Source organism: Panthera onca, chromosome F2 (assembly GCF_046562875.1).
Source record: "Panthera onca isolate mPanOnc1 chromosome F2, mPanOnc1 haplotype 2, whole genome shotgun sequence".
In the NCBI taxonomy this organism is placed as follows: domain Eukaryota; kingdom Metazoa; phylum Chordata; class Mammalia; order Carnivora; family Felidae; genus Panthera; species Panthera onca.
This window is the reverse complement of record NC_138356.1, coordinates 13,723,232-13,744,544: the sequence shown is the minus strand read 5'-3', so window position 1 is coordinate 13,744,544 and position 21,313 is coordinate 13,723,232. Positions and strand designations below refer to the sequence as shown.

Sequence of the window (21,313 nt, the reverse complement as noted above, 5' to 3'; positions counted from 1 at the left end):
CAAAAGCCAAACCAAAACACTAATGCATAAAGCTGAAAAATGACAGAACCACATACTTTTCACAAACTCAAAACCACTTTATTCACAAGTGAGAAATGACCAAACTGAACAAACGCCTACCCGGCTTTGTTAGCAACTTAATGTTAGTACACAAACACTGATCGCTTCGCTGTAAGAGACAAGCATGGGTTCCTCAAGTCAGAGAAGCAAGGTCTTAGAAACACAGGGAAAACGTTCTCTCTTCATCCCCAAACTTCTCCTCATTCGTTCATTCATCCATTCGACAAGTATGTACTGAACGAGACCCACTCTATCGCAAGGACTCTGTGAGTGGTAGCGATATAGCAGTGAGAAAACAGACGGTCCCCTGAGCACGTGGGTTTCTCGTGGTCTTAGAGATACATGCGACACACTAAATAAATACGTAGCTGAAGTTATGAAAATGCCATGAAGGACAAAAATAAGGGTTGTAACTGTTGGAGGAGATTTAAGTTAGGAGATGAGAGGCTTTGCTAGAAAAAGTGACCGGACACCGACTCCTAAAAACAAAGAGTAGGGGAACCTACCCAGTTTGCTAGGAGGAGTAGCAGGTGGGAAGGCTCTGGGTAGAAAGAGCATGGAAGTGTCAGGACAGCAAAAAGGCCAGTGTGGCTGCAGCAAAGCAGGCAGAGGGACGTCAGGACAGCAGGGCATCAGGCTAGAGGGGAAGGCAGGGGTCAGACAGTCTCAGCTATAGACTGGGCTTCTCATCTTAATTGGAGTAGGAAGGTGTTGGCAGAGTTAATACCAGGGCCTGTCAGAATCCGATCTGAGCCATCCTTTGAAAGAACACCATAGCTGCCAAATGGAGAATAAGAGGCCTTGGAGCACTCTATTTAGCAGATGACAGCAGTGGCCTAGCAAGGGGTGGTGGCTCATCACAGGCTAGTGGTCATGGCAACAGAGAAAAGCAAATACATTCAAGAGCTGTCTGGAAATAAAACCTATAAGTTTTGATGATAGAGCAAAAAGAATAAAACAGAGCCTTTCTGTATCCACATATTGTTCTGTGAGAGATGAGGGAGAGCGTGTTCTATGAGAGATGAGGGAGAGCGTGAGGTGCTCGGGTTTCTGTCCCAAGCAACTGGATGGGAACAGATGCCAGAGATGGAAAAATGGCCAAAGACACTGACATGGGAGGCAAGGCGGGGGAGGGAGGGCTCAAGGGCTACACTTCGGAGTTCTTACATTAGGGAGGCCAGTGAGGAAGTGGGCAAGTGGCAGCAAGGATCAAGAGCACTGAAGGAAGACTGGCCCAGGGAAATGAACTTAGGTTGTAGAGGGCATGGTAAGAGAGAGTAGCAGGTGACAAGAGACAGAGTAAGAGAGAAGGCTGCCTCTGGGACTCATCCTTGCCATGTGATAACGCACAGACATTGCATGTAGAGATGGTGTAAGGAGAGAAAATGAAAAAGAGGAGCATGGAAGTTAATAAAATGAGGGGTTCAAGGAAAATGGCTGAGTGCAGTGAATGAAGAATGAAAGGTGAATGTTAGACTTAGCAATAAGAAAGCCATATGCAAGAGCCATTTCAATGGAATTCCAGGTGTGGAAACCATACCATGTGGGTTGAACAGTAAACTGGAAGAAAGTGGAGATAAGTGTCAAAATACATAGAGACAGGTTTTTATAAGAATATCTTAAACATATTCTTATAAGGTAGAACACAGGATATTGTGGTTTTTAAATGGTAGATAAAAAGGCATATTTATCATTAAGAGGAATGATACAATAGAAAGGGAGAGAATTTGAGAGGAACAAAAATCCCATCTAAGAAACCAGAAGCTATGGGATCAAGAGTAGACAAGCTGCCCTTGAAAAGGTGGGCTCGGAGTAGAAAGGGGAAAATACAGTGATAGACGGTGGGGACGTGGGGGATTTGGTGGCTTCTGTTTTCTCACTTGGTAAAAGTATGCAGTGTGTGAGAGTGGAGGGTAGAGTGGAAGGATGAGACAGAAAAGCCTAGAAGGTTTGAAGAAGGTAGACAATGTGTGGAAGTCACTGCAGTTTGGGAATTCACAGAAACATTGAACACTGTGGTGAAGTAGGTGATAGTAAATTTATACAAGCACGGATATATTCAATTTCCTGCAACCCCCTCTCTTCCTCTCTAGGTTAACAGCATTTCTACCTACCCTGCCAGTAGGACAGGAATGCTTGGGGTCATCCTGACCCTCCCTTCTGCACATTCTCCCAACTTCTCATCAACCCTACACATTCAAACTCCAAACTTCCCAGTCCCATGGCTGTTGAACTTGCTCACCCCTCACTGTTGCCAGATAGACACAACTGTAGTAACTTTCAGCTTTCTGTCCTCCAGGCTCTCTTCTCTCTTGACACATTTTCCCAACTCCACTACTTTACCTACCGCACTCACTACAACTGGTCACTGCAACACTGGCTTATTTCTATATCCCTTTGGCTCCTTTGATTTCTCCTGGAATTCCCTTTCTCCTTCTGGGCAAAGTTAATTTACTCCCTCGTCTCCAGTCCTAGTGCTTCTATGTGTCCAGCTCCTCATTAGACCGTGAGCTCCTCTAAATAAATAAATAAATAAAAATATGAATATAAATAAATAAATAAATAAATAAATAAATAAACTGAATGTTTATTTCTGTGTCACCAATGTCTAGCAGGCAGGACCAGCTACAAAATTTGCCACACCCAGTGCAAAATGAAAATGTGGGCCCCTTGTTAGATTATTAAGAGGGGTGCCTGGGTGGCTCAGTTGGTCCAGCTTCCGACTTCAGCTCAGGTCATGATCTTGTGGTTCGTGATTTCCAGCCCCACATTGGGCTCACTGCTGTCAGCCTGTCAGCACTGAGTCTGCTCCAGATCCTCTGTCCCCCTCTCTCTGCCCCTCCCCACCTTGCACTCTTCCCCCTCCCCCCCAAAATTATTAAGAATCTCAAAATGGCAACTGCAGAGCATTAAGTAAGTACAGGGCCCTGGGCAGCCACACAAGTCACACAGCCATGAAGCCAGCCCTGCAAGCAAAGTACCTGAAACGTATCGTGTTCAAGGAATCACTGATGCATAAATGCAGAATTTAATGAGAGCTTAATGCATTTAGATATAATCCCTCATCAAGTAAGGTTGTATTAAGATAAATAGAGCCCTAGATTTGATCTGTGATACAAACTGGCTGTCTGATCTTGGATAATTCTTTTGATCTTTACTTTCCTAACCTCTAAAATGAGAAGATTGCATTAGACAGATTCTCACCCATACTTTTAAAATTCTAGAATCCGTAAATGTGCTCAGACCTCAACTCATTTGACAGGCTCTCTTCCTAGCAAAGAAAAAGAAGAAAGAGTGGAGGAGGAAGAGGAAGAGGAGGAGAACACAAGAAGAAGAGGAAGAAGATACTAGCAAATTTCAGAATACACAGATGATCCTCTTTATTTATAAACTCAGTAACTATTAGGAAATTTAAGGGTCCCATTTGAACAACATGAGACTTTTCAATGAATATTATAGAAAATTAGTAAAATTACGAACTAGTAACTAAATAAGAAGGTTCAAAAATTGAAGCTCAACCAGAAGTAAACTCACTCTTATATGGTCAATTAATGTATGACAAGGGAGGCAAGCTTATACAATGGGGAAAAGTCTCCTGGACAGCTACATGTAAAAGAATGAAACTGAGCCACTTTCTTATACCCTACACAAAGTCAAAACAGATTAGACTTACATGAGATACCTGAAACCATAAAACTCTTATAAGAAAATCTACACAGTAATCTCTTTGACATCAGCCTTTTCCAGATATGTCTCTTCAGGCAGAGGAAACAAAGCAAAAATAAACTATTGGGATTACACCAAAATAAGAAACTTTTGCATAGTGAAAGAAACCATCAAGAAAACAACAAAGCAACCCTACTCAATGGGAGAAGGGTTTTTTTTAATGTTTTTATTTATTTTTTGAGATAGAGAAAGCAGGAGCTGGGGAGGGGCACAGAGAAAGGGAGACAGGAACCAAAGGGGGTTCTATGCTGACAGCAGAGAGCTCAATGCAGAGCTCAAATTCAGGACTTGTAAGATCGTGATCTGAGCTGAAGTCAGATGCTCAGCCAACTGAGCCACCTAGGTGTCCCAGGAGAAGATACTTTAAATGATACATCCAATAAGGGGTTAATTCCAAAATATATAAAGAACTTTTACAACTCACTCAACACCAAAAAAACAAATAATCTGATTAAAAAATGGGCAGAGGACCTGAATAAATATATATATATATATATATATACATATATATACATATATATATGTGTATATATATATATATATACATATATATATATATATATGTATATATATATATATATAAAATTTATTGTCAAATTGGTTTCCATACAACACCCATTGCTCATCCCAACAGGTGCCCCCTCAATGCCCATCGCCCACTTTCCCCTCTCCCCCCACCTCCATCAACCCTCAGTTTGTTCTCAGTAATTAAGAGTCTCTCTCTTATGGTTTGTCTCCTTTCCTCTCTGTAACTTTTTTCCCCCCTTCCCCTCCCCATGGTCTTCTGTTAAGTTTCTCAGGATCCACATATGAGTGAAAACATTTGGTATCTAGAAGACATAGAGATGGCCAACAGACATAAAAAGATGCCCAACACTGATAATCATCAAGGAAATGCAAATCCAAACAGCAAGGACATATCACGTTACACCTGTCAGAATAGCTAGAATCAGAGACGAGAAATAACAAGTGTTGGTGAGGATGTGGAGTAAAAGGAACCCTCATACACTGTTGGTGGGAATGCAAATCGGTGCAGCCACTGTGGAAAACACTATGAAGGTTTCTCAAATTATTAAAAATAGAAGGATATGATCCAGTAATTCCACGGGATTTATAATACTGAGTGTTTACTCAAAGAAAACAAAAACACTAATTCTTAAAGACATATGCACCCCTTTGCTTACTGCAGCATTATTTATAATAGTCAAGCTACAGAAGCAACCTAAGTATCCACTGATAGGTGAATGGATAAAGAAGATATGCTATATATATACAAAGGAATATTACCCGCCATAAAAAAGAATGAGGTCTTGCCGTTTGCAACAACATGGGTGGACCTAAAGGGTATTATGCTAGGGGGAAAAAGTCAGACAGAGAAAGGCAAATACCATATGATTTCACTTATATGTGTACTATAAAAAATAAAATAAAATAAACAAAAGGCAGAAACAAACCCATAAATACTGACAGTTGCCAGAGGGGAAGGGCGTGAGGGGATGGGCAAAACGCGTGAAGGGGAGACAGGGATACAGGCTTCTGGTTATGGAATGAGTAAGTCGTGAGGATAAAACACATAGCACAGGGAATATAGTCAATGGTATCATAATGGCATTGTATGGTGACAGATTCTGGCCACACTTGAGGTGAGCACAGCATAATATATAGAGTTGTCAAATCAGTATGTTACACACCAGAAACAATGTAACGTAATGGGGCAACTATACTTCAATTAAAAACAAACAAAAAATGAAGCTCGGGTAGACAAAAGAGAAGGTAGAGACATGATTTAATTTGGACAATATTCCAGTTTTCTGAGCGGATGCCTTGCAAACTCAATGACAATTCCATCATGAACTCAAGAACTCTCTAATCTGTATTTCTGCACATCTGAACAGACATGATTTCCCTTCCCAGGCCCTGTATTGGCAGGGGTGAAAATGAGCGTTATGTGTATATCCACAGAACACTAAGAGAAAGGGCAGTGCAAAGCTGGGGTTGAAAGCGTGGGGGGCAGTATAAGCGCTTGGGTTAAGGAATGAGACTCTGGAAATCAAATGGCCACTCCTCGTCTTGGACAAGCTGCATATCAACCAGAAGCCTCAGTTGTTGAGGTGGTAAACGTCTGTACCTTCCTCTTAGAACTGGTTCAAAAACTGAGAAAAAAGACTACAAATGTACATTGCACCAAACAAGGGTCAGTTGATGTTTTTCCTGTATCCACTAGGCACAGGTAAATTAATAACCATAGAGAAATTATTTGAAAAATTCACTCAACATACTCCTGAGATCTACTTTGTACATGATGCATGGTCTAGGTTGGCCAGCTAGATTAGCCTGTGCTCAATAATTAAACCAATTTCTGTCTTCTTGGCCTAAACATACTAGCTCTCTGGGTTAATTTCATAATGTTCTATTCTATTTTACATAGAGCTAGATGTAATTTTTAAAAATTAGGAAAAAAGTTTTCTTGAACTATTCTCAATATATTCTGAGGACAATATGACCCTTAAAAGAATCTTCAATTTTCCTAATAAATCTTTCTCATCAATATCAGTTTATTCTCACATAAAATCAAAAGTAGCCATTCATGAAACTTTGACTAAAGTGGTAATAACAATATAAACAAATCTTAAAAACTTAAAACTACTTCTTATCTTCCAATTTTGGTTTACTCCCACCCCCCTCAAAAAACAAAAACAAAAAACACTTTTATAAGCAAAAAGAAAAAAAACTCACTGGCTCTAATAAAATAATACCCCCTTCCTCCTCAGTATTTGATTCAGGAAAAAATGTATCTGTAATTGTACTGAGGTTGACAGCCAACATTAGACATCTTGTAGCAGAAAGTTTTCTTAGGACATATATGGTTTTAGAAATACTGAAGAAAATCCATAGAGATTAATATTTCTAAATATTTAGGGAACCAAAAAATGAAAAAAAAATCATTAGCCATGTTAATATTCTAAACAGTTTCAAATTGTCAATAAAAGAGGTAAGAAATTAAACATTTTTCACCATCTGTAAGTGACATTCATACTGCTGAAAAATATATTTTTTCCTAACATTCATATTTAAACCCATAATACACTCTGGCTGGGGTTATTCTCATGAAAGCAAGAGATGGACAGGTTGAAAATGTGAGTTGAGGATTATTAGCTTTTTAAATTCAAAAATATCTTTACAAAGCTATTTTAATGAACTCCAAAGGATTTAGTAATGATTTTGTTCCACTATTTTACACTGATAAATAGTATTTAATTTTCTTACATCAAATTACAAACAGTAATTTTCTTACCGTTTGAGGTAAGAAACAGATTAGTGGGTGGGGAGATTAACCATTTTATTGTAATTTAACCTGGCGGGGAGAAGGCTTGTGTCTGAATGGGAGAAAATCCATTATAGTTACTTGATTTGTCAAAAAGGAATCTCGATGTGATTGAAGTACAAATTCAATCTGTAGCTTTAAAAAGGTAGAAGAAAGGCATTTTATTCTTAAATATATGGTGCTCTTGTGGCAACTTACAAATACTTAGATACATTCTAGTTCCCCTACCTGATGAACATCTGTGGGCAGATGGCCTTTCTATAGCAACTGGACACCAAAGGAACGTGTTTATTTTCTCTCCTCTGGATGCAGATTTGCAAATTTACAAGTCTAACTTTCTCTAACACTAACTGTGAAAATCCAAGTTTTCAATCACTTGAAAAAATTCTTATCCTTTCTTGATTTTTTGAAGATATTAATTGCAATAATTGTAGAATATCTCTAATTTCTTACTCCAGTAAATGTGCTGCAGCCAACCCTGAATATGAGATAATGAACTCCAAGATTTCTGAATACAGCCACATGGAATTTCCTTTAAATTCTTATCCGGGATAGCACTTTCAAAGTTCCCATCATATTCAGTTCCCTTACAAATTAGTGATGGTTCATGATGAAACAGGCTGTAGATAGTTCCCACTGATACATTTAATTTAGTTAAATGCTTTTCCAGCAGTTGTGTTCACACGACTGCCTCTTACAAGTTATTCAGACACTTCCTATTTCTCCTTTTTTCCACCTTTAATCGTATCCCAGCAGGAAATAACAGCAAGTTTCGCAGCATCCATTTCTTCAATTTCTCCATTAAGGAGTCCTCCTATATCTTTGTATTTTCATAAACAGTGTTCTTTTCTCCCCACGTAGAAATATTTTTAACCCAAATGGAACTTTAAAAATCACAGCAAACATTAAGACAAGGCAATTTTGCTCTAGTTAAAACTGGGGTGCTTTCTGAAATGATCTGATGTGGTCTCACAGATCAACCAAAAATATGTACTAGTCCCCTAATGTGCAAGTTGGCCTTGGCTAAAGCAGAACATTTGCACTGGGTGTGAAGTTACCAGGAGTATAACTCCATGGGAGCACAGATTTGCCTGTCTTGTTCACTGCTGTAGCCTCAATACACAGAGGTCTGGTGGCCAAAGTACCCAATAAACATTGTTGAATACATAAGTAAATAAATAAAATCAATTGAAAAAAAATCTTAACAAAACGCATAAAAAAACTGTGGGAAGTTTTACTTTATGTCTTGTAGACTTGACGACCAAATAGAGTAGCTAGAAAGATAGGATTGTGCTCTGAAGGATATTACACAGAGAATTATGGGAACATGGAAATTAAAGTGCAGCTCCCTTACCCTCTACTCCAATATGGCAGCTTCTCCAGAGCCTATAGTTTCTGGGTCTGTAGGCAGTGAGGAAGGCCTTGGGCTGTTCTAAGGTCTATGGACATGGCCGGTACAGTACCACATCCCCACTCTCAAGCAGAGACCAACAGTAAGAAGCATAAATGTGGCCCACAGAGACCTGTAGAGCCCTAGGGGAAGAGTGAAATCAGCTCCCCACATGAGGGTCACATCACCCTGGCCTTCCTAAAAGTAAGAAGTAGCTGAACCAGTGAGCTGAGTGCCCCCAACCTCTGAAGCAGTGAGATTTCAAGGAGACTGAGGATGTGGGGAACAAGAAAGCTCCTTCTAGGAAGGAGGAATGGCCAACCTGCTTCAACATTTTCCTTTTCTTTATTTATATAAAACCAGTACTTGGGATATCTGGACAATGAGCAGACAAAAAAGAGCACAACCACACACAGACACACAGACACACACACACAGACACACACACACTCACACACACATTTAAGGGAGTTCAGTGGCCAAAACACGAATAGATACCCAGTGAAACAGAGTTCCTGGAAAAGGCAGAAAACTTTAATAAAAAAACAAAAGCACTAAAAGGATTCAACAACACCACAAAGATGTTCTGCAGCTAATAAAGATGATTTTCTAATTAGACATCTAGTATATGAATGTAAGGACAATATGGTTGTTTGAGACCCAAATTAGGACCCAGATCAACTGAAACTGAATTAGGATTCAGATCAACTGAAAACAATCACAAAGGTTTAAAAAATTACTAATACACACACACACACTATTTATATACATACACATATATCACACACACATGCACAAAAAGATAAGAGACTTAGAGAGCAGATACAGAAGATTTAACATAAAAAAATAAGAGTTCTGGAAGGAGAAAAAGAAACAGTTGTAAGAATCACCGTAATTAAACAAATAATGTAATACAATTTTTTAGTTTAAGTATGAAAAGAAAACAAGAGAAAAGAGATCAGACAAATTCTGGTGAAAAGTTCTTAAACTTCAAAAATACGGTATATCTTAAAATGTTCCAAGCAGAAAGAATAAACTGTCTACAAAGGAGATAATATAAAAGTGTCATGTGACTATTTTCAACTATAGACCCTAGAAGTCAGTGGAATACTATTTACTATCTACTAAAAGGAAAGAATGAAATTCAAAATCTTATACCATTTATTTGTCAAAGTAAAAGGAAGACAATTGGAGAACAGCAAAATTCAGGTACTACACCATCTATGTTCTTTACAGGAGAAAAATACTTAAATCAATTTAAGTGAATAACAAATGACAGAGTACAGAGATATAAAGATGCAGTAACAGAAAGAGGAAAGCAACCCCTGAAATCTGGTAGCTCAGAGCCACATCTTGGCATTCTCCATTTGAACATCAACAATCTCACACCACCTGAGCATCAGACAAGGCCCCTCTCCCTGAAGGTCATGTCAAAAACAAGGCCACGCTGTAATCATATACGAACTCAGAACAAAATATGAGCACTGTCCAAACCAGAAATTAGCAGACATATTCCTTTCCTAGCTAATACCAATGATGGGGGCTACTTTACCAATTACAGCTACAGCCTCACTCACATCCACCCTCCTTGAGGATAAGAGTTATTAAGATGCCCAATCATAGAACTATACCTGCTCTTTGCAGTATCCAATCTACTTCCTTAAACCATCCTCCAAATCCCTAAACCTAAACGCAAATTCTGTAGACTCTTTCTAACATCCTCTAAAGCTCCCCATGGTTTCTAACGGTATTAGCTGCCTCATCATCACAAATAAATTCAACTTGCTCAACTACAGGTGTATTCCTTGTGGTCTTGAGCTGAAGGACATTGATATTGAGTATAAAGAGAAGAGGAAACAGTGGTGAGCAATGGACTTTGCCCTTTACAAAAAAAGGGTAAAGATAAGCTGACTGACAATTTGTTTAAAAAAAAAGAAAGGAAAGGAGAAAAAAGCTTAATAAAGAACCTTGAAATTGAAAAGATGAAGAGATACACTGCAAGAGAAAGTCTAATATAGGGTCCAATGAAGATTACCAAACTAGCTCAGTAAACACTAGAACTGTTAAGGGGAGGAACACTGGTGTACCTTGAGATAGAGAAAGCTAGAAAAGTAAAAGCAATTCAAGTGATCTCACGAAGAGGGCAGGTAGAGGAAAAGGATAACTTCATAATAAACATATTTGCATTTATTCAACAACTATGCACTGATTGCCTTACTGTATACAAATTATTTTTCCAAGTACTTCAGATACAACAATAAATCAAGCCATACAGTGTTTGCCTTCATGAAACTTTGATTATATTGGGGAAAGACAGTAAATAAAATACATACATAATGTGTTTTCATATGGAAAAGATTCCTGAAGAAAAATAAAACTGGCTAAGGAACCAGAACATGATGGGAGATGCTCTTGTAAATACTCTGTTGAAGCAACAAGCAAGCAGAGACCTGAATAGAGTCAGGGAGCACCACAGATACCTTGGGCAGCTTAGCAAGGCAGAAGGAAAAGTGAGAGCAAATGTTCTGAGTCGAGACTCTTCTTGCTGTGTTTTATAACAGCAAGAAGCCCAGTGAGGCTGGAGCACAGTGTGACAAGGAAAAGCTGTAGGACGAGAGGAAGCCAGGGACCAGGTCATACAGGATTTGGGATTTTGAACAAACAGAGCATTTTCATACAGAACAAGAAGTCACACAATCAGCAGCTACATTGGTTCAGTTGCCCAGAATCTCTGCCAAGCTGTTTTCTAACCTTCTCTTCTGCCATCCTTAGAACACGGACTCTTCATGGTCTTTATTCTCCACTTCCTCACGGTGGTAATAGGGCTGCTGCAGCTCCCAGAATCATGTCTTCACACAACAGGCCAAGCAGGAATGAAGGCAGGAGTAAAAAAGCTTTTTCTCCAGAAGATCTGTTTTTTGTTTTTTGTTTTTTGTTTGTTAATCATAAAAGGATTCTTCTTTAGTCTCATTGATTAGACTATGCCATTGGCCTGGATTTAGAGTAAGCTCTGGCAAAAGGAAATGGGATGTCAATTATGCCAATTACCTCAGGGGTAACACTAACCATCTCTAGGAATGGGAGAGGCCACCCTTTTCCTCAAGGTATAAGTTAAGGTATAGTTTAGGTTAAGGTGGAAGTCGGAGTTCTATTAACAAGATAAAAAGGGAGAAGGAGGAATGGCTCTTGAGTAAGCAACCAAAAGTCTGCCACCAAAATCCACAATATCTACAAATTCAAGGAAGGAAATTCATGGGTCACATCTTTCAAATGTTAAGGATGCATTTGAAAAAAAAATTAGCATTTAATCCTAATGAAACTACTGTGTAAAATAGGAAGAGAAGAAAATTAGCAAAAACAAGAGAATATATTATCTTCAATTTTAACTCAATATTATCTTTATCTCATTTGAAATCAGAGATCTGAAAGCAATGGCCACTATTCCCTTTTTATTTCACATTGTCTTAGAGGTTCTAGTAGTGAATGTAATAAATCATGAAAATTAAATAATCTATACAAATGTTTAGAAAAAAGAAAATATAAAATTGCTACTTTTTCTGATAGGATCAAAAAATATAAGATATTCCAGTATAAAGTAACTGATAGAATTAATATGAAACATTGGTAAGATACTGGGATACAAGATAAATGTACCAAGATCAATAGCTTTTCTCTATTCAGAATATGCACTTGAAAATATAAATCAGAATATATTTTATTGTCAACTGGAAAAAAATGGAAAAACACAAGAAAATGTTAAGGAACACATTTAGCAAGAAAGACAGGAATTCTATTAAAAAATGAAAATCTTCTTGATGGGAACCAATGGAAAGATATAATTTTTTTCTTGGATGGACAGATTTAATATCATGTACACACACACACACACACACACACACACACACACACACACACCGAGTTTTCTTATACATAAGTTGAATCCAGTTTTTATTAGAAACCAGCAGGTAGGATGTTTTTACTGGATAAAGTGATTTTAAATTTTATATGAAAGCATTTAAGAATGTCTTTCTAAAAGCTGTGAAATAGAAGCATATGAATAATCTCCAAAGATATGTGTCAATATTCTTATTTTATAGATCAGAATACTGAAGCTCAGAAGCTGTTACGTTGCCCAAGGTCACATGGCTAGTCAGTGAACCAGGACTCAAACTCAAGTCAGCCTATGTCCAAAACACATATTACTGTCTTGGAGTCAGAGTGAATTTACAGTTATTAGGAAGACTGCCTAACCCACCTACCGGCTTCACTAATGCATTTTTGTTGGGTATTAAACCTTATAAAAATAAGAGTCAGTGTTACTTTTTTAATTTACTCATTCATTTTACTAATTATTTACTACCAAATCAATTTTATTATTTGTTCTGTAAAATAAATTATAATAAATACAATCATTTAGTTATTAAAATTATTAACTGATTGTTATTAATTATTTTAATTATTTAATTTACTTATATGAGCCAAGAATCAACTATACTCCCCATGTCCTAGACAAGAATATATTCCTCTATACACATGTCCTGATTTGGTCTGTAAGGCCTGCCAGTGTGATATGGAGTTGAAACATACAAAAAACATATTCAAGGAATGAAATCATTCTATTGAAGCCTTTGCATCCTTTTCCTTCAAACCAACCCTGGTCCTGCTAGACCTCCTAAAGTCTGAGGAGGAAGAGAGGCCACGTGGATTTCCAGGAAAGAAAAGTAATCCAAGAATCCATGTAAAAGTTCACTCACAACAAGCTGATACAAATATTGGAACATGACCCAAAAGGGAAAAAGGTATGTGTTTGTGTATTTTGGGAAGGGTAAAATCTTCGAGTCCTCTCAAGAATCCTAACTACGCAATTCATAGATTTCTTTGACTTAATTTCTACAGGAAACTTTCAGAATAGAAAGACATATCTGTTAATGAACTCCTGAGCAGGGTGCTTAGTGTTCATAATTTTTCATTATGATATATTTTGTGCAATTCAAAATTAGAAATGCTGAATGAGGAAAGGTAGTTTTTGTCAAAACTCTTCAAATAAACTCACCTCAATAAATATTTTCAGAGAATCTATTATGAGCAAGGAATTGGACTAGGTAGAATAAAAGCTGATTAAAATACTGTGTTCTCTGGGAATTTACAATCTTGTGTGTAGAACAGGAATATACACCTAAAGAAATAATGTGGTGGTAAAGACACTATAGAAGGATAAATCAAATGCAAAGATTTACTCTACTAAGAGGATTCAAGGAGGAACTATATAAATTATGACTGGAAGTCTTTTTTTAAGTATCTTTTTTAAAATTTTATTTTAATTCCAGTATAGTTAACATACAGGGTTGTATTAGTTTCAGGTGCACAGTATACTGATTCAACAATTCCATACATCACCCAGTGCTCATCATGACAAGTGCACTCCTTAATCCCCATCAACTATTTCATCCATCCCCTACCTACCTACCTCCCCTCTGGTAACCATCAGTTTGTTCTCTATAGTTAAGAGCCTGTTTCTGGCTTCCCTCTCTCTCTCTCTCTCTCTCTCTCTCTCTCTCTCTCTCTCTCTGCCTCTCACTTTCTCTCTCTCTTTTTTTGCCTTTGTTCACTTGTTTCTTAAATTCCACGTAAGAGAGAAATCATATGGTGTTTTTCTCTAGTTCTCTCCATGTCATTGTAAATGGCAAGACTGCATAATTTTTTATGGCTGAATAACATTCCTATACACACACACACACACACACACACACACACACACACACATATTTATATATATATCACATCTTCTTTATCCATTCCTCTATCGATGAACACTTGGGCTACTTCTGTAATTTGGCTACTGTAAATAATGCTACTATAAACATAGGGGTGTTGAACTGGAAGTCTTTGGCAGGCCATTGACAGGTGAGAATGGGAAGGAGAGAAAGAAGTCATTAGGTGAGAAAACACGTGGAGACTAGAAAGCACAGGTATGCCAAAGGCTGAGCAGGCCACCATGGAGCACAGACTGCTGGGATGAGATGTGTGTGCTTCACAGGGAATGTGAGCAGCTAGATAGAACGGGGAGGATGGGTAAAGGGAGACAGAGACAGCAAGAATAGAATTGGAGTGAAAGGAGCATGCAAAGAATTTGTACTTCCTCTTTACGCTATGGAGATCCACCAACAAAATTTTAGTAGGTCGTGAAGGAATAATCCAGGAATTTTTTTTGTCTCACTTGAAATACAATGAAACTTCCCTTTCATTCTTTCCTATTTGATGTTTTCTGAAAAGAAATCTGTAAGGAATTTAGAAATATTCCATAATAAATTTTCTAAAAAACAAACAGTAGAAAACACATGTCCAAGTATTTACATTCTAATTTATATTCTAAGTGCAGAGAAGGGCCACTGACTTGTTTTCCATTAGCTTCCCCATGAAAGCTCCCTTGTGTCTCCATCTTTTTTTTTTTAGAGAGAGAGAGAAAGAGTGTGCATGCACAAGCAGGCGAGAGGGGCACAGGGAGAGAGAGAGAGAATCTCAAGTATGTTCATGCTCAGCCTGACACAGGGCTTGATCCCACAACGACCCTGGGATCATAACCTGAGTCAAAATCTAGAGTGGCTTCTTCAACAGACTGAGCCACCCAGGCACCCACCTTGGGTCTCAATCTTGTGCTGAGATGAACTGGCTTCTCTCCAAGTAAGGACACAAGTCAGGCTCCTAATCCACCCATCACTGATTGTCAGTGGTGCCTCCTCATGTTGAGATTGTTTCTGTCAATTAGAAACCAAGACTAACTGAGCTACAGGTACTTGCTGGAGAATTGCGAACTGACTGGCACTGGGAACTTGCCAGGAATACTAATATTTGAAAGTGATAGTTTAATAGGAAACCATTCATTTAAATTATACAAGTCCTATTATATTAAATTGGAATACAAATAGAGGATTCCTAGACAGCATTATCTCTGGTCTACAGAGAATTCCATCATTGAAATGAGGTGTAGTATTGTGCCTTCTACCATTGAGAGTGTGGAAATAAGAATTATTCACTTTAAAAATATTTCTGCATCTTCTTTTATGTAAGTAGAAAAGAAAAACACAGTCAAAGATACTGGACACTATGTTTTACCACTTCTTTATATTTGGCCTGCTAAGATAAATTTTATATTCTTTTACTTTCAAAGTAAGGTTTATATGCTCTTCTGTCAGAAACTAAATCCAGGACCATTTATTACAAAGGGAATACTGTGCTGAATTTAGGAAGCTCAGAGTCAAATTAATGGCCCAATGATAAGATTCTATTGCATTCAGACATCTGGTATGATCACTTCCTTCCTATAAACCATCTCTGCACTATTTTAAAATTCAATTTGATTTAACAAACATTTACTGAGTATCTACCATATACCAAGCACTAGGCTAGACATTTGGGATGCAGATATAAATATCTTATCTGGCACTTTAAAAAGATATGAAAGCTACCACAAGTCCAGTAAATGGAAGAACGTACATCATAAATAAATATGTCCACATGCATAATACACATTCAGTTTTCTAGGAGAAAAGTATCTAATTTGGCCTTTCTTTTTCTGTTTTTCCCCTCAATATACAAGTATAGAAAATTGAGTTGATAAATCATGTAAAGCTCTATATAAAGAAAAACTGTGATTGCTTTCAGCCTTCCTGGTCCAGATATTTCTGCAGGGATGTGTGTTAGCCTGGTCTATTGACTCCAGAGAAGGGACTGGACAGGGATGGAATCTAAAGGTCCTTGGGTGTCAAGGTTCATCCAAAATTCAGGAAATGACATCAAGAATGGGCAGTGGGATTAATAACAGTTGCGCTGGTACTGAGAGCTCTGAGACACCCACGGAGGGCAATTCATCCTAAGGCAGAGCCTAGCCGGGGACAGGAGAGGACAGACTGGAGCACAGGACAGAGCCCAGGACAGGGCTTGGGTAACTTCTGAAGACTGGGCTCCACATAATTAGCTCCAGTCTCGACTGGTTTTAGGTTCAGCCCCTTGAACTGTAATTCTTATTCCAGGAATACTTTAAAAGAAATCAGAGCTCCTAATAATGACATATACAAAAGCCATAATTTCCAAAAAGAAGCTAATAGTATCTTTATTTATTTGTTTGTTTAGATTTCAGCTTTTCGATGTTTATTTATTTATTTAATTTATTTTTAAGAGTCCAGCTTTTTATTGAACAGGTTACGGAAGAGGTTTAGTCAAAAAGCCCAAAGCCCATGTCATCATCAGACTGCTCAGATTCCTCTTTCTTTGCCTGCACTTTCTTCTCAGCGGGGACAGCAGTGGTGAAGGGGGCAGGACCACTCCCTGGTGCAGCACAGGCTGCCACCCGGGAGGGTCCACCAGCCCCTACATTGCAGGCGAGGCTCCCGATGTGGATGTGGACGTTGGCCAGGGCCTTCGCAAACGAACCCGGCCAGAAAGGTCGAACATTTACACCAGCTGCTTTAATGAAGGCATTGATCTTATCCTCTGGGACCTCAGGGTAGTGCAGGATGAGGGCCAAGTAGATGCAGGCAAGCTCCGAGAGGAGACGGAGGCCATGGTGTGGTCAAGTGAGGAGCTGGTGCTGCAGGGTGCGGGAGCCGTGCTAGTGATCAGATGAAGTGAGGGCCTCACCCCAAGGCAACCTTAGCTTCCTCGGAAGGACCAGCACCTTAGCGGCAGCTGAGGAAAGCCACGGTGTCTTTTTAGGTGAGCCGAATAGACATTTGTGTATTCTCTTGATTTTTCTCCATTATAAAATATACAACTTAGCAGAAGTAATATTTTGCCAAGATTTTATAGCTGGCAACTTCAGATCAATGGCTTAGAAGGCATACATTCTCAATTTTACAGTGCTTTTTTCTTCTCCAGCAATTACCTGTATTTTGGGGACTTTCACATTGGTGAAGCCTGGGACATATCAGGGAAAAGATAAAAGGAGAGGTTTTATAATGAGTATTGAAGGGTCCTAGAAGAGCGCTTTTGTTCTTCCAGAAATAGTCATATACTTGAAATTATAGAGTCATTCTAGTGTATTCGTGGACCGATGCTGTAAAATACTGCTTTGCCAGTTTTCACTACACAGACTCTGGAAACTAAAGGTCAGTTTTCCCCACCAGCTTGCTCACAGATGTATGTCTATACCTCCAAACTGGGATGTCACTGAGGCCATCAATACCTTACCTATCTAGGGATTCTGATTGGCTTACATGTAGGTAACTACATGTGAGATTTTCCAGTTTCAGAGTTTACTTTTGCATCTCATTCATGCCGTGTTTTACCCCTTCTTCCTACTGAAATTCCATCCACTGTGCTTCATTACGACTGGATCATGAACAAGCCATGCTCTCTGAAACTAAGTTCCACAGGGTCTACCATGTCAAGCTGAACAGCAAGGACAGCAGGCACTACAGGAAGCAGAAGAAGAGAAATGGCCACCACCGCCGCCACTGTGTTCCCCTAAGTCCTAGTCACAGGGGTTACAATGACCAAAAAATAGCATCCCGGAGTTCCACATTTCTCTGAGCCAGCCAGTACCATTGCCACATGGGCCCACTTGCCCCCAGCAGAGAGACCCCCCCCCCCTTCCCATACCCTTTCAGGGCTGCCTTTCTGATGAGGAGCACATTCAGACGTACATGAGGCAGGTGGGGTTCTGGGCTGTGTGGTCTCAAGGTCTGAGAAAGGAGAAGTTGAAGGAGTTCATAGTTCATTGAAGGGCAGGCAGGGAGGCCTTTCACCTTTTAATTTTAACACACCGCTGTCATAATCACTGCCACTAGGGTGCTGCCTATTGTGTGATTTCCCTTTAAATCAATCCATTATGAAAAATATGGAAATGTATCCCTAAAGGAGTCAAAGAGCTTCATGGGGCTGTTACATTTATTTTTAAAGTATGCCAAATACAAAACGTTTAAAATAACGTGTTCGTGCATGGATCACCAAGAATGTAAACTATTATAAGTCATGGCTTGAAATTTTTTTTTCTTTTTTTTTTTTCAATATATGAAATTTATTGTCAAACTGGTTTCCATACAACACCCAGTGCTCATCCCAGAAGGTGCCCTCCTCAATACCCATCACCCACCCTGCCCTCCCTCCCACCCCCCATCAACCCTCAGTTTGTTCTCAGTTTTTAAGAGTCTCTTATGCTTTGGCTCTCTCCCACTCTAACCTCTTTTTTTTTTTCCTTCCCCTCCCCCATGGGTTTCTGTTACGTTTCTCAGGATCCACATAAGAGTGAAACCATATGGTATCTGTCTTTCTCTGTATGGCTTATTTCACTTAGCATCACACTCTCCAGTTCCATCCACGTTGCTACAAAGGGCCATATTTCGTTCTTTCTCATTGCCGTGTATTACTCCATTGTGTATATAAACCACAATTTCTTTATCCATTCATCAGTTGATGGACATTTAGGCTCTTTCCATAATTTGGCTATTGTTGAGAGTGCTGTCATGGCTTGAAATTAAGTACTTTCCAATTTATGACCACACTTGCAAGTTTTAAGCATAAATATTGCCAGTTGATTTGGAAACTCAGTAAAGAAGAGCATTCCAGATGATTGTTTTTAGGAAGGTGTAGAATGGGTGCAGCTTCTGTCTGGTGTAGTTTCCACAGCTCTGCTTTGTCTCCATCATGGGCCCTCCTCCAATTCTTGCAACCTGCAGAGCCACAAAGGCAGCCCAAGCATCTTCCGCTCACAGGTCTGTGCCCCGTGACTATTCTGTCAAATTATCTGCCTGGTAAACAAAGTATTTGAACCTCTAGCAGGGGATTACGTATGTGTGTGTGTGTTCCCCATAGCCAGAAATCCTCAGAACAGGATGCTCAGATCAAAAGATAAGGAAAGCCAGACCTTGAAAGGAAAATAGTCTAATTACCTGTTTTTCAGGAGTCCAGGAGAAATTTATTAACAATCAATTGGCCATTACAGAGAATGGACATAATGTTAACAAGATGGAAGAAATGGTCTCTGCACTAACACAGCTTTTAATGAAAGGACAAAATGCAGAGCTGACTTAAGACTTCTGACAGTATAATATAATGTTGGTAGCCATCAAAATGCACTAGGAAAGCTAATTAGCAGGTAACTCTGCAACACATAAAAACATTTTTTTCTTAAATGGGAAACACCAGAACCATTCAGACCTTTAGTGTATCGAAAAGGAATCTACAACTGAATACCTAAACATCTTTTTAATTAAAGAAACATTTACACACAGTGAAATGCAAAGATCTTATGTATACAATTCAATGACTTTTAATAAATGTATACACTGCATTAGCCAACAACCCAGGGGAGATCCAGAAACTTCCACCATTCCAGAAAGTTCTCACTTGCCACATTCTACTCAACTTCGTTTCCACCTCCCCCAGCCATAAGGAACTGCCATTTTGATTTCTATCACAATAAAAGTCCTTGAACTTCAAATAAACATATTATGAAAGTAAGAACTTCCATGTTTCCTTCTAGAAGTTTACATCTGGCTTCTTTCCCTCCATATAATATTTCTGAAGTTCACTCACATTATTCAATGTATCCATAGTTTATGCTCTCTCTATTCTTCTCTCCTTCTTCCCTCGAAGGACATTTGGGTTGTGTCCAGTTTGGGAATATTATGAAAAAAGTCACTAGAAAAACTGTGAACAAGTTTTTGTTTGACATATATTTTCATTTTTATTGTGTAAATACCAAGAAGTGGAATTCTGGAGCGGAGTACATATATGTTTACATTTCCTAGAAACTGCCAGTTTTTTCTAAGCGTTTGTACTGTCTTACATTCTGCCAACAACGTGTGAGTGCACCAGCTGCTCCACATCTCACCACCATTTGAGATGTCTGTCTTCTAGCATTAGCTATTCTGGAGAGCAGAAAATAGGATTTCATTGTGATCTTAGCTTCCGTTTTCCTGATGAACAATAACTGAGAATATTTTTCATATGTTTACTGTTATTTGCATATGTTCTTGTGTGAGTATCTCTTCAAGTCCTTTGCCCATTTCATTTTTATCTTTTAGAGAGAAACAAAGCACAGAAGGGGGGGTGAGAGGGGCAGAGAGAGAGAGAGAGAGAGAGAGAGAGAGAGAGAGAATCTTAAGTAGGCTCTCCACACTCAGTGCAGAGACTGTCATGGGGCTCGATCCCACAATCCTGGGATCATGACCCAATCTGAAATCAAGTCAGACACTCAAACAACTAAGCCAACCAGGTACCACTTTTAAATTGCACTATTTGTCTTTCAATTATCGGCTTATATTAGTTCTTAAAATATTCTAAGTACAAGTCCCTTGTCAGGAAGATATAAGGCAAATAATTTCTGCAGTGTGTGTCTTGCCTTTTCAGTTGCAAAATTTGTCTTTTGATAAACAGAATTTTTTTCATATGATGAACTACCATTTGTCATTTTTTTTTCTTTCAGGTTAATGCCTCTGTATATTGTCTTTACCTCTTTCAAGGTCACAATGCTGTTCTCCCATGTTTTCTTCTAGAAAGTTACAAGTTCAGCTTTTATGTTTATGTCTATGATCAACTTCAAATTAATTTTTGTGAATGGAGTGAAATAGGGGTCAAAAGTCTTATTTTCCCCTATGTCGATCCAGTGTTCCAATACCATCTGTGGAAAAGATTTTCTTTAGTCCCTTGAATTGCCTTCATGCCTTGGTCCAAAATTAATGGACCAGCAACATGTGAATCTATCGTGTACTTTTTATTCCTTTAATCTGTGTGTCTATTTTTATGCCAAGCCACACTGCCCTGATTACTATAGGTTTATAGCAAATTTTAAAGTCAGGTAGGTTGAGTCTTCC

At 38.7% G+C, this 21,313-nt stretch overlaps 1 protein-coding gene and 1 pseudogene across 1 annotated transcript in view; both read right to left on the bottom strand.

The window, feature by feature from the left end:
• The window catches only part of NKAIN3 (sodium/potassium transporting ATPase interacting 3), a 607,771-nt gene that overhangs the window by 551,579 nt on the left and 34,879 nt on the right, over positions 1–21,313 (bottom strand). The window lies entirely within an intron of this gene.
• On the bottom strand, positions 16,714–17,067 carry LOC132664858 (large ribosomal subunit protein P1 pseudogene; annotated as a pseudogene).